Below are 15,348 nucleotides of genomic sequence, written 5' to 3' on the forward strand. Positions count from 1 at the left end.
AGAGCATACTCAGGCAGTGCTAGGGCAAACAATGATAGAATTCAGAATAAAGGACGCCGTGGTCAAGGAGATCAGTTCAGAATAGAGATGAAGAGGATTTTTTTTTTTAGCCTGGGGTGATGAAACTATGCAATTCATTGCAACTGGCTGATGGGAGGGCAAAAGACATTGGGCATATTTAAAGCAAGGGTTCATAGATTCTTGATTAGTAAGTGAGCAAAAGGTTACGGGGAGAAGGTAGGAATAATGGGGTCGAGAAGGAACATAAATCAGCCATAATCGAAAGACCGAAGAGACACAACTGCTAAAATTGACCAATTCTGCTTCTATTTCTTACGCTCTTCGGAAGTGTTACACTTACAGATAAAGTGCAGTACACAAGAAATTCTGGAGGAACTTAGCAGGCCAGGTAGCATCTACGGAAAGGAGTAAACAATCGATCTTTCGGGCGCGCTGAGGTCTTTTATCAAGATTCGTGAAAGGAAAGGTCTCGGCCGAAATGTCAACGGTTTACTCTTTTCCATAGATGTGGTCTGGCCTGCTGTGTTCCACCAGCAGTTTGTGTGGATTACTTTGATTACCAACATCTGCATAGTTTCTCTTGTTTGAGATAACGTGCAGTGCAGGTTAATAAATGAAGTACAAGGGACTCGACGAGGTAGATGAGAGATCAAGAGCTGGTCGTTATCATATAAGAGACCAGTTGAAGATTCTGACAACAGCGGGGTAGATGGTGTCCTCAATTCCTCGGAATCGTACTGTCATGCTTTTGTATCTTCTGCCTAATGGAGAAGTGGAGAAGAGAGAATGTCTGCAATGAATGTCTGCTTTGATTCCGTCGTCCCCTTGACATAGGCTGCGAGGTGTAGGCAGAGTCCGTAGAAACGTTGGTGATTTCCCTGATGTACTGAGCGGTATGCCGAGGTTTCTGCACTTTCTGTTTGCTGTAGCTGACGAAGGAATTACGTTCCGGTCGGATGATTTCTATAGACTATTAATAAATAATAGACAGGACCAAATGGGCCATAACAACTTTAATTAGATCATGTGAAAGTATAGGCGCAAATGTACGCCCTTGACCATGGCGTCAACGTCGTTGCACTGGCGCTTGGTGATTCCCACTCCTGGGAACATGGAGCATCCAATACTCTTTACCTCAGCACTGTTGATATAGATAGTTACTGCCGCACAAGCGTCAGGATCTTGAACAAAAAGGGACTCCACTAACAACATTGAGATAATAATCTTACTTTAATCAACCAATAAGCTCACTTTAAGGAATCTTTATCTTCTAATCTCCTGTTCTCTTTACTTATTGCTATTTATTTATATTTGCATTTGCGCAGTTTGCTGTTTTCGGGACTCTGATTGATATTCTATCGATCCTGTTATAGATGCAATTGAACGGATTTACTCAGCATACCCACAGGAAAGCGAATACCAGGGTTGTATTTGTGATAGATACGTACTTTGATAATAAAAATTACTTTCACTTATTTTATTTTTTACTTTGACAGGAGCGTGTGTACCAACCATGCCCGACCCCCCTTCTGAAGAAAAAGACTAGCCTTATCCTTTTTCTGACATTGGAATAAAGACTATTTCCCCCACTGTCATAGATTGCCCAGATTCGCAATTTTTCACACAAAACATATACTAACAGCTTGAATTGTACAAAAATATAGCAGACAGATCACAATTCACCTAACGTGAAGAAATTCAAGTCTACTGGAGTACGATGCGGTTAAAGTGGTTTCATGGTGTTTTTTATGATGTAGCGACTAGGGTTCTGCAAGTTGTGACAAGATCCCAGTGGATGAAGGAGGTAGCTGTTTTTGAACTTGGTGGTTTAGGACTTTAGGCATCTGTAACTCCTGCCCAATGGTATCTGTTAGAGCATGGCATGGCCTGGCTAGTGGGGATATTTGATGATAGATGTGCTTTCTGAATGCCTGATGTAGATGGTTAGGAATGGAGTGCTCGTGAAGTATTGGGTTGTGTCTATTAATATTTGCTGTTTTATTTCGGTGGTGCTACAATTCAACATGTCATAGGGAACATTTTGTGATCGGTTCGGATAGGTTCAGCAGTACATCTGTAGAAGTTTGTTCATGTAATCAGTGATTTTGCAAAGTGCTTTGAGAGACTGGTTCTGTCACATCTGAAATCCTATCTGCCCACTACCCTGGACCCCATCAATTGGCCTATCGCACCAACAGGTCAACAGAGGACTCTCCACGGCACTTCACTATGCCGTGACCCACCTGGACACCCCCAACTCTTATGTCAGAATGCTGTTCATTGCCTTTAGTTCGGAATTCAGTACTGTGATCCCCTCCAAGCTGATCGCCAAACTTCGCCAGCTTGGTATCAGCTCATCCCTCTGCAATTGGACCTTGGACTTTCTGACTAACAGACCCCAATCAGTTAAGTTAGACAACCTCTTCTCCTCCACTCTCACCCTGAACACCGGCGTGCCTCAAGGCTGTGTGCTGAGCTCTCTTCCGTACTCCCTTTTCACCTATGACTGCATTCCTGTACATGGTTCTAACTCTATAACCAAGTTCGCAGACGACACCACGGTGGTTGGCCTGATCAGAGGGGATGACGAGACGGCCTACAGGGACGAGGTCCAGCACCTGGCCGTGTGGTGAGCCGACACCAATCTGGCCCTTAACACCCAGAAGACCAAGGAGAACATTGTAGAATTCAGGCATGCTAGGAGTCACACTCACATCAACAGAACTGTAGTGGAGCGTGTATCAAGCTTCAAATTCCTTGGTGTCCACATTTCCCAGGGTCTCACCTGGTCCCTGAACTCCTGCATCCTGATCAAAAAGGCACAATGGCGCCTTTATTTCCTGCGGAGCATCAAGAAAGCTCACTTCTGCCCCAGGATACTGACGGACTTTTACTGCTGTACCATTGAGAGCATACTCACCAACTGCATCTCAGTGTGGTATGGCAATTGTCCCGTATGGGACCGCAAAGCACTCCAGCGTGTGGTGAAATCACCCAGCGGATTATCGGCACCCAATTGCCCACCATTGAGAACATCTACCATAAACGCTACCTGGGCAGGGCGAAAAGCATGATCAAGGATGCACTCACCCTAACCATGGACTTTTTACTCTCCTCCCATCCGGTAGGCGCTACAGGAGCCTCCGCTCCCGCACCAGCAGGCACAGGAAGAGCTTCTTCCCTGAGGCTGTGACGCTGCTGAACCTCTCATCACGGCACTAAGCAGTATTGCATCCATATTGTACTGTCTCAGTACTTTTATATTTATTGTGCTGTAGCACTTTTTTATTCGCAGTTATTTTGTAAATAACACTATTCTTTGCATTTCTGGTTAGATGCTAACTGCATTTCATTGGCTTTGTACCTGCACTCGGCACAATGACAATAAAGTTAAATCTAATCTAATCTAATTTGTTGAACACCCTTAATCTAAAAAGGTAAAGGCGCTTGCTCGATCAGTGCCCATTATACTGTTTCAATTGCATTTAAAAAGGTTGCGGTGAACCACCCTGCTGGTGGAAAACTCCAAAAATGCTTGATTGTAATTTAGACCCAACGGCTGTGAAGGATCTGTAACATATCTCTTGGTGTTCTCTCACACTGTGATATGGTATGAGAAATTTCTCAGTCAAGTTGTATTGCGATGTTGAAGGGACAGCAGCAGGGATAGTATTTGCCTCTGTTTGTAACTTCCTTACTGGCGAAGATTGTGATCGATGAACCTACTAATCTGTTTGTCTTTGTCATGTGGGAGGAAACCAGAGCAGTGGAAGGAAATCAACATGGTCTCAACATGCGCTAGCTAGTACACTACAATGCGACCACAAAATGTTATTTTCCGAGATTTAGTTATTTCCCTTTCGACGTTGCCGAGGGAGTAGCTTGGGAACACCACATTTTATAGATGTTACAGAATAATTAGGTGTTTAGTGCATGAGCTGACATAAAATAGGTTGCTTTGTCCTGAAGTATATTGGAGCTGCTCCGATCCAGAGAGCAGTACTGGTGCAGGGGATCGGCAGTGGTAATTCCAGCCGTAATTGCTTAGATTCTGTTTTGTTAGATCTGATCACTGCCTGCCTGGCCCTTGTGTGCCGTGCATATTTACTGCTGACTGCAATGTTGCATTTGCAAAGACCTGTCCATTGTGTCGTCACCGCAGGTATATCCATCTATGTTTTCCTGCACCACGACCGTGGGATTCAAGTCAAGCTTGAGTGCGAGCCATATCTTCCTTCTGTGTATGTTATAACTTCTTGACTAAATATTTAATTGTCCAGTTTTAACTAATTTGTTCTTTTTATTCCGAAAAATTATGAGAAATGGATATTTCTGTCATTTATCTGCCAGTTTAGTTCAGGATTTCATTACATATATAGACTGAACAGACACGTGTGTCCACGCCCTTGTTATTAGCAACTCTGGCCGTACCTTTAAGAAGAAAAAAATCAAGCAGCTACAGTGAATAAGAGACAGAGCTCGATACATCAGGGCCACACCCCTTCCCACTATGTGTGCTATATACTGGAGGTAAGTACTTTATACTTTTCTTACTCACCGACTTTACCTCTCACCTTCCAGATATTCCCCCGCCATCTTTTTATTCTGGCATATTTACCCTTCCTTCATAATCCTCAGGAAGAGTCTCGGTCCAAAACATCATCTGTTTATCATTTCCCCAGATGGTGCCTGACCTGCTGGGTTCCTCCAGTACTGGACGTGTATTGCTTTAGATTACCAGCTACTGCAGAATTTCTCGTGTTTATAACATACTGGAGGGATTGCCTCTGTAAAGATCACGAAAAGTTTCACCATTCGTGCCATCTGATCTTTTCAGAGCTGCGATTAGGCAGGAGTTACAGAAGCCTGAAGTGCCACACAACCAGTTCAAGTACAGCTACTTCCCTACAACTATTTGGTTCTGGAACCAGCTGGCAGAAGCCTATTCGCTTGACTGTACCAACACTATGATTTCTTCAATCATTTTGTACTAACATTAACTCCTTTCTTGCACTAGCTGTGTTCTTTCTTCCAAGAATGTATGCTCATTACATTTTTATTGAGAATGATACATAAAAGATGCTATGCATCTGTGATGTTGCTGAATGTCAATTTTCCAGTGCACATGTGCGTTTCGAACTTGTTAGTGTAACAATGACCTCAATTTTGATGTTAACAATAAACATGTAATCACACCTTTTCAGAGATATCTACTTTCTTCCACCCATCCAAAAACTCCACATATTCTTCAACTTAACAATTGTTAATATTTTTTAATGTTAACATTAACTTTTTCCTGGTCATGGTGTTCAGCAGCCTGAAGATAGATTTCACCTGTACTGCCATCCTTTCAGAAGGCCTTATGTGTTTAGAAGTGGGCTTACACAATCTTCACGATTATTCATTAAAACCGTTAGAGGCATCAGCTGTTTTAAGTTGCTTTATCAATTAATGTAAGTAGCAACAAAACAATTTTGCCTTCCTAATATACTCCCTGGGGACTGATGTGGATGCAATCTAACAAGCTGTGATTCAAATTGCCAATTATTATGCACAGAGTTTCACAAATCTTGTGGTTGCCTAGTTGTTATTGCATTATTGAAATTATTGATAGTCCTGGTACAATACTGCTATTGATAATTAATCCGAAAAATGTTGTGAAATTTTGCAGCACTGCCGTGCTTTCCATTATTGCTGTTTTAATTCAATTGTAGATATTTCACTTCTTTGCTATTCTCTCCGTCTCGTTAATATCCATTAATTTTTATCTCTCATTGATTGTATCATTTGAGTGTTTTACACCTTTCAAATTTAATTTCTTTATCGTGCATTTTTATCACAAATAGCCTTAAAGTTTATTCCTTATACTACTAATAGGCAACAAATTTGATATATATTGTCATAACGATGATAGTAGCAACTTCTATTCTTTTGTCACTTGTATGAGTAGTTCAACAAAAATGTCACCAAATCTACATTCATCGTCATCATCAGGTGCCGTGCCCAGTATGAGCTTTGACTGCCATAGCCAACACACCTCCTGTTTCGTGTCAAGTGGATCAATTCATTGGTATTCTTTTCCAGTTCTCTGGCTGCTGTCTTCATCATCATTTGTCTTTGTCTTCCTGTTGTTTTCTTCCCTTCAATCTTTCCCATAATCACCGTGCATTCTAACTCCTCTTTCCTAATCACATGTCCAATGAAGTTACGTTGCGTTTTCATGATCTCATACATTATTTCTCTTTTTGTATTTGCTCTGTTCATGACATCCTCTTTAGATATTCGTTTCGTCCATGATATTCCTTGCATCCTCCTCAAAAACCACATCTCTGCTGCTTCAATTCGTTTCCTCACGTTACTAGATATTGTCCAACATCCTGAGCCATATAACATCACTGGATAAACGTAACATTTCAGTACTCTGAAGCGGGCTGTCATGCCTACTTTAGTATTGGTCAGTATACTCTTCATTATTGTAAAGCTGTCTTTTGCCATCCCTATTCTTCTTTTGATGTCCATGTCACACCTGCTATCTGATCTCACCCAGCTTCCTAAGTAGCAAAAGTTCTGTACTTGTTTTATGTCTTCCACGTTTATTCTCTGTCTGTCTGTCTGTGTCTTGTTTTACGGCGGTTGGCATCCAGCTTAATGATGCATTACTGCCACAACGTTTATTCTCAACCTGCAGATAGGATTGCCCTTCTTTTTGGATATCACCATACATTCTGTCTTTTTTTGCAATTGATAGATAGATCCATTTTTGCACTTTCTTCAACAATTATATCATTTATATCAAATCTATATTAAGGTGTTTAAAACACGATGTGAACTGTTAAACAAGGACGAAAATATTGAAATAGCTGACAGAGTATCCAGGATATCCATAACTGTTGGATGACGTTTTGACCATGGAAATATTGTACATATTGATCTGATCTCTACACTACGACTGGGAACTGATTTCACGGAAGAGTTTGGCGAGCCGGTTCACCAAGATGTTGCCTGAGATATTGAGTATCAGTTAGGAGGAGACTCTGTATAAGAAGAGCTTGTATTCCTTCAGCAAAGTGACCGGAAGAGATCCTGATTGATGTGTAAGCAGTATAGATAGAAGGAAATGTTTTCTCGTAGCAGAGGTATGGTTCAGGATAAAAGCTTTACAATGGATATATGGAAAAACTTTTTCAGTTTCCGGAACCCGGAACAGGCTGGCGTGAGAGGTTGATGGTGCCAGGAACTCTCGCAGTATCTAAGAAATATGTAGTTTGGCACTTGAATCACCAAGAAATGCAAGTCCTCAACCTGTGCTGGTTATTGGACATAGCGTATACATGCGCCTCTTGGGCAGCACAGACGTTGTGGTATAAAGGGCCAGTTTCCATCCTATACTAGGCGTAGTCATTAAGTAATATATCTGATGAGTAATTTGCCTGTACTGGATGAACTATTGGAGTTAGTTTTTTATTGTAGTACGTATTTGACATTCAGCAGGAAGAGTTGTAGGCTTGGCATTCTGTCAAATTATTCCATATATCGAGGTGATATGAAGAAAACCGGATGCATAATACAGTGTTATAGATAATTGAAAATGCAGTGCAAGTAGGCTAATAAAGTACAATGGCCAAGATGAAAGAGAATGGGAGCTCAAGATGTCTTCTATCGGCATACGAGAGGTCCCCTGATGAGTTGGAAAATGAGTCATAGAAGCTGTAATTGAGCTTGCTGACATGTGTTCTCGAGCTTCTTTGTCATCTGGCAAACAAGAGGGAAGGGGCGATGGAATTACCAGGGCGGGAGAGGTATTTGGTTATGTTGCTTCTTTCCCAGAGCATCGGGCAGGCCGACAGTGTTAATGCAGGGGAGGCTGGTTTGTGTGATGAACTGGGTCTTGGTTATAACCCTCTGCATTTCCTGTCGATATTGTGAAACAATGAATAAATAATGGTTAATTTAAAGCATATTCTGCCGCTATTCAGGTCACTCGTCCGAGTGCTACTGGTACCTTGTAACCCAGTACTACCTGTCATATGGTCGGGTGGTCGGCGAATAAACTGGCTCCTCCACCAGGCTTGCCTAGTGAGGAGGGTGGCTAAACCCCACTAACTGACTGAAAGGAACCATCATCATCCTATGGAATGGTGAGAGAGAGAGAGAGAGAGAGAGAGAGAGAGAGAGAAACGATTATCGTTATTTATGGAACACAAAAAAAAATGCCGGAGGAATTCATCTGGTCCGACAGCATCTATGGAGAGGTATAGGCTGTGGACGTTTCGGGCCAAAGCTCTTCATTGGGATTGGAAAGGAAGGGGGAAGATGCCATAGTAAAGAGGGAGGGGAGTGTAAGGTGTACAAGCTAGAAGGTGATAGGTGAAGCTAGATGGGTGAAGGAACGGAGCTGGAGATGAAGAGTAAGAAGCTAGGAGGACATAGGCGGAAAAGATAAAGGGCTGCAGAAGGAATCTGCTACAAGAAGAGGCTATGGGAGAAAGGGAAGTCAGAGGAAAACAAGAAAGTGATAGGTTTCTTAGAAGAAGAATGAAAAGGGTGACAGAGTGGTAAAAGGAAGCAGCGGCTAACCGGATGTGGAAATATTACCGGAAATAGGTGAAATCGATGTTTATGGCATCAGGTTGGAGGCTTCCTAGACGGAGTGTCTTAGTCTGTCACGTGTCACCACACTTCCGGCACCAAAAACGCATGCCCACAACTCACTAACCCTGCACTAACTGTACGTCTTTGGAAAGTGAGAGGAAACCTGCGCACCCGGTGGAAACCCACACAGTCATGGGAAAGTCGTAGAAACTCCTTAAAGAAATCCGACCAGTAATTCCTGGAGGAGTAAAGTAATTGCGCTGACTATTACTTTACCATGCCCTACCATAGCAGTGCCTTGCTTTTAGTACCATGGGTCGCGGCTGACAGATTCATGACAGCTTCGTCCCACGCATAATGCTTGTTTTCATTCAGAGGAGTTGCATCAGCGCTCTCATGCCAAGCCATCTCATGGGCAAAGTGTCAACCCCAGCCTAAACTTGAATCTACGAAGAATGCTCGACAGTTGTGGCAAGGGTTGAATGCTATACCTCTTATCAAGTAAAATCAAGGGATATAGCGGCAATAGGGCTTCGCTTTCAGATGTCCTCAATGGTTTCTCTGCTCGATTTGACTGTCAAATTCGGGAGGAACCATTGCGAGCTCTCCCGGCCCCCGATGACTGTGTGATTTCAATCTCTGAGGCTGACGTGCGAACAGCCTTCAGGGGGGTGAACCCACGAAAACCAATGTACCCGGCCCAGTTCTAAAGACCTGTGTTGTTCAATTAACTGCAGTGTTCACTGAAATCTTTCGTCGCACGCTTCCGCAGTATATTGTACCAACCTGCTCCAAACGATCTTCTCTTATACCGGTGTATAAGAAGAACGTGACAACCTGCCTCAGTGACTATCGTCCACAGTGATGAAGTGTTGTGAGAGATTGTTGATGAAACATATCAACTTTTGCGTGAGAAGCGACTTGGATCCACAGCAATTTGCCCACCAACGCAACGGGTCTACAGGAAGTGCCATTTCTTTGGATCTTTACTGAACGCTGGAGAACTGGACAGCAGCGATGTACACATCAGATTCATGTTTATCGACTACAGATTGACATTGAGTGCTATAATCCCCTCAAAACTAATCAATAATCTTCAAGACCTTGGCCTTGAAATTAGATTAATACAATTAGATCTTCGAATCCCTCCCTTGCAGATCCCAATCAGTTCGCATTGGCAACAACAACTCCACGCACTCTCCAGATGTTGCTCCGTGCTTCTCACGGCTGTCTCCATCAAATCAGGATTGTTCACGGCATCCTACTTCACAAATACGATATCGTTTCGGAGCGGCCGCGCGAGCTGCGTCGCGCCGCCACCTTCTCCTCCCCTCTATTTCAACGACAGCTGACGTATTATGTTGTCTGTGAATGGCACCCCGTAAGTTCAGATTTCACTCACCTGTGAGGACAAGAATTGGATGATTTAGCAGATGAATCCGTGTTTGAGGAACTGCAGGATAGGGCATAGCTTCAACTTTCTAGTTCCAAGCGATCTCTTCTGGGAATCCATGATCTGTACAAAAGAGGGATGGGATCATCTGAACCCGATGGGAACAAATCTCCTTGCTGGCGTATTTGCTAGAGCTGTTGGGAATAGAGTAAATTAACTTGACAGCGAGTTGGGAGCCCGAATAATGGGGCTGGGAATGACACAGTTTGTATACACTTATATGCTTGTATGGTGAGACTGTGAGGAAGAACATTCAGGTTATAGGGAAAATTTCAGTGAATGGGATGAATTGAAGTCTACCATGGAAGCAAACTCAAAAAGAGTGATGAACACTGGACTGATAGTGTTTTAATTAAATGAACGTAGTATATGGAATAAGGTCGATAATCTCGTAGTACAATTCGAGATTGGCAGGCACGGCGTTGTGCATGTTATTGAGTCGTGGCTGAAGGGAGATCATAGCTGTGAGCTTTATATCCAAGGATACAGCTTGTATGAAAAGGACAGACAGGAAAGCAGAAGGAGTGGGGCGGCACAGTTGGTAAAGAGAAATATGAAATCAAATCCGCAGAAAGGGGTAGCATAGATTTAGAAGATGTAGAATCCATGTGGGTTGAGTTAAGAAACTGCAAGGGTAAAATGACACTACTGGTAGTCCTCCAAATACTAGCTAGGATGTGAGATAGAACTCTGGAATTCGGAGTTCAATTCCGATGGCATCTCTGTGGATTCTTACCAGCATACGTCCTCCAAGTTGGTTTTGCTCTGGTGCTTCAATCTCCCCCGACAGTTCTGTAGGTTAGTTGGTCATTTTAAATACTCCTGTGATTAGGTTAGGCTTATTTCCAGTTTGTCTTGGGTTGTGGGGTGATGTGGCGCGAAGGACCAGAAGGATATCACTATCTCCTTAGTCTTTTTCACATTAAGCTGCAGATATTTCTGCTCACACCATGTGACAAAGTTTCCTATTGTAGCCCTGTACTCAGCTTCATCTCCCTTGCTGATACATCCAACTATGGCAGAGTCATCAGAAAACTTCTGAAGATGCAAGACTCTGTACAGTAGTTGAAGTCCGAGGTGCAATGGTGAAGAGAAAGGGAGACACGATAGTCCCCTGTGGAGCCCCAGTGCTGCTGATCACTCTGTGGGACACACAGTGTTGCAAGCACATGTACCGTGGTCTGCCAGTCAGGTAATCAATAATCCATGCCAGCATGAAAGCATCCACCTGCATCGCTGTCAGCTTTTCCCCCAGCAGAGCAGGGCGGATGGTGTCGAACGCACTGGAGAATTCAAAAAACATGACCCTCACAGTGCTCGCTGGCTTGTCTAATCATCCTATTCCTATCTCGTGGCACCGCAATCAGCTTAGAGATTACTACCTTACTGATTATGAAGTGTTTGAATTATTCAGCGACTTCCACTGTTTTCTCTTATTCAGTGCGGTTATAGCTTTCTTCATCTGATGCTTGGACCTTATTCTCTAATATTCAGTTTGCCAAAATTGAAAGTTTTAATATTAAATTTTAGCTTTTTCTCCTTTTCTTTTAATATTAACTACTTATCATGGTTAGCACCTTTTTACCTACTTTGTCCAATTCAGTATCATTCCAGAAACGCACTCCAATGTGGCTGTTAATTTCATCATGCCAAGAATGTTTTGTTCCAGCTCGCTATGCTCAATGGGCTCAGGTGAGCTTCATCAGTTGCATTCACCCTTTAGGGAGTTCATGTCTTTTCATCAAATATTACAGCGAGGTTACTGATTATGCAGAAGTATTCATTAAAAGAATTAAATGCACCAGCTGCTTTTAGCTGCTTTTTTGTAAATAACGTCATTAACTTAAATAAATAATGACGCCCACATAATATTTTTCCAGGTGACTAACGTTGGGTATAATTATAATAAAGTTTGAATGCAGTGCATTGGACACCAATAGCTTTCAACAACCATGCACTCACCGCCAAAAATATTGGGCTTGGTCGTTTACTATACCATCATCGCAGTTATCGGCATTCCTGGTAAAGTATTACTGTTTAATGTCAATATGCAAAATATGCAAAATTGTATAACTGCTGTGGTTGCTGGTATTGTTACTTTCTAAGTGTTGAAGTCATTTTATCCCATATGTTTCTCCCATTCTTATTGGTACATTATGATCTTTTGTTTCATTGGCGCTACTAATGTAATTGGACACATTTTTCCTTTAAATTTTATTTTTATAGCACATTTTGTCACAAATACTCGCTAGATTACAGCATCACAGCGTAGTAAATCGCATGATATAATTCCAAAATTGAGTAAGTCTATTTCGACTGTTAAGTCAATATAAGTCACATTGAATACTGTGAAGGGCAAGATTTAACACAGAGTTCTGCTGCTTTAATTATTTGTCACATACTTAGAATCATTCACTCACCAAACGAAACACAAAAACATGGGGGGAAAAAAAACACCAGATCAATTGTATTTGCGCCACCTATACGCCGAGACACACTAGCACACATGCGCGCGTACACAGATCATATAAGCAGATGCACCGCATGCAACACCAAGACCCACACACAACCACTATCTTCCTGATTTGCAGCTTGCGCCACACAGACATACCAAACATAAACGTAACCGTAACACACATGCGCCGCTCATAAACATGCACAATTATCACTCTGTACCTCAGTCCACACACACGCTCACAGCATTATCATAACACACACACACACACACACACACACACACATTGTCGTTAAAATTGACGCACTTCCTTGGTCTTTCTCTATTTCAGCTAACTTGGCAGTGATTGCCGTGATGCTCCGCAGACGATGCGGTCTTTCCAGATGTATCACTGTCTACCTGCTGGCCATGGCGGTGACGGATCTTCTGGTTCTTATTACGGGCGTGGTATTAAACCGGATCGTGCCCATGCTTTTACCCTTCAACATTTTGACCATCGTTCCGGGCTGCAATATGAATTTAGTGCTAGCATTCATCATAAGGGACTGCTCCGTTTGGGTGACTGTGATGTTCACATTTGATCGGTATGTTGCTATTTGCTGCCAGAAATTAAAGATGAAGTATTGCACGGAGCGAACAGCCATTGTGGTGATCGGAACGGTTAGTGCTATCAGCTGTTTCAAAAATGTAGTTAATGTTTTTATATATAAAGTTCCAACTAATAATGAGCCCACACCATGCGTGCATAAAGCAGAGTATTATACCTCACTTGCCTGGATAGCATTTGACATGATGGAGAGCATCTTAACCCCATGTTTGCCATTCTTTCTAATTTGCTTGTTCAATTTCCTGACCGTCAGACATATTTTGAGGGCCATTAGAATCCGCAGGAGACTCCATAACGGCGGGAACACTGAGAATGAGAATGACCCGGAGGTGAGCAATCGTAGGAAGTCTATCGTCCTGCTGCTAAGTATCTCGGGCATCTTTATCCTCTTGTGGCTGATACCGCTGGTAACCTTCCTCTACATTCGCATTGCCGATGTCGCTTACTTTACAGGCTCCAATTTCAGTGAATCAGTTCTTCCTTTGGAAGAAAGCGGTTTCGTGCTTCAGTTCTTATGTCCCTGCCAGAATCCATTTATTTATGCTGGGACACAGAGTAAGATCAGAGACGAGATAAAGCAGGGGTTGAAATATCCACTTACTCTCATTAATAAATTACGGCAATAATCAATACTTACTCTTTGTCAAATTGTTGTTTATTTTGCAAATCATGTGCAGCGTCTGATTTACTATCCCATGTACTCAGGTCTGCAATATACTAATGCTGTTCTGAAGTACCGATGGAGGCCCACGGCGAAAGCTGTTCATGCCGACCTACTTGCATTACTCAGTTGGTCCCATTTATTGGCATTTGCCCCATTTCAGAAAGGTTGGAAGATTCACCATTGGAAAGATTCAGCTGGGCAAGGTTGGTCTGAAAATAAAACGCTGCGAGGATGTTGCTAAGAAGGGAACGTGAATTATTGGAACCTGAAATCGTTTTGACGCGTTATCGGGAAATGATGTATATAACAATCTGTTCACTTGTTCCGCCAATCTTTCCGATCCACGTACCCATCTAATGTATGTCAAACTTTGTAATTGTTCTCATCTCTGCCAGTTCATCCGGCAGGTCGTTCCATACACTCACCAGCCGTTGCCGTCACTATTGATCGATGTTGAAGCAGCACTACCTGCTGTCCCGCTGTTCCACCCTCTTGTTACGTTAGGTAAAGTAGTAGTAGGGAGAGACGTTAGCCTAGTGGAATTACAGAGCTCTGGCTACAAGGCAGATAATTTGAGGCACGGGAATATTTATTAATGTTCCAAAAAACTTGGCAAATTCCGAATCGGAAAGAACATCATTGCCAGGTCGGTCTGATCACACAGCGGCATGAGGGCACTGGTAAGAACGGAACATGAATTATTAGAACGTGGAATCGTTTTATGGGTACCCGGAAAAGGACAGAAACCCTACTGTTGGTTCACCTACTCAATACCAATAAAATATGCAGTACTCTACAAAAGTGATAGACGCGTTTATGCTGAATGCAACTCCCACTGTATTGACGATCAACCTTTTTTTTTTAAACACGAAATGAACTTTCTTCATTAATTGAAATACTCACTGAATTTTCAGAATGCTGTGAAGGAAATTTATCAAAACGCTTTGTGAACACAGCAACCCGGACCAAGATAATATCGGCACTAAACATAACCGTTCTCTTTGGATTTACTTGCGGTGTGGGGTATTGAGTAAAGGGGAGAGATAGGTGCAACGCATGATAGCATTTCAGTATCAGATGGAAAACAGTAAAAGGTGAATAATTGTTGAAAATATAAGTTCAGAACTGGACATTAGACTTTGCAAGTCTGAAGTCGAAGTGATCAGGATTTAAACAATTATTTATTCGAATAATTGGGTAACAGTAAATAAGATTTTGACCTTGACCTGCAGCTGCAATGGGACCCGTTCTCGGGGCTCACCCACAGGCCGCTTTTCGATATCCCAAGGGCACGTTTACCTTACGTCAATCAGGTTGGACTTATAACTCGTAACTGCTGCCACCCATGTTGGTTTTGCTGCTTTGCAGCAGCACCGGAGTGACCTCTCCGGGGCGCAGACCTGGGCGATGAATATGGAGATCCTGGGCTGCCCAGACATCAAGATCCCCCTCTCGGCCTCGCAGATGTGGTCCGAAGAAATGCGAAGCAGTACATTTGGCGTCAGCTCGGCTGCAGAAGCTGCCGGGAGGTGACGTGGTACGTCATCCAACCGCCT

The sequence above is a fragment of the Mobula birostris genome, chromosome 10 (genome assembly GCF_030028105.1).
Source record: "Mobula birostris isolate sMobBir1 chromosome 10, sMobBir1.hap1, whole genome shotgun sequence".
NCBI classification, from domain to species: domain Eukaryota; kingdom Metazoa; phylum Chordata; class Chondrichthyes; order Myliobatiformes; family Myliobatidae; genus Mobula; species Mobula birostris.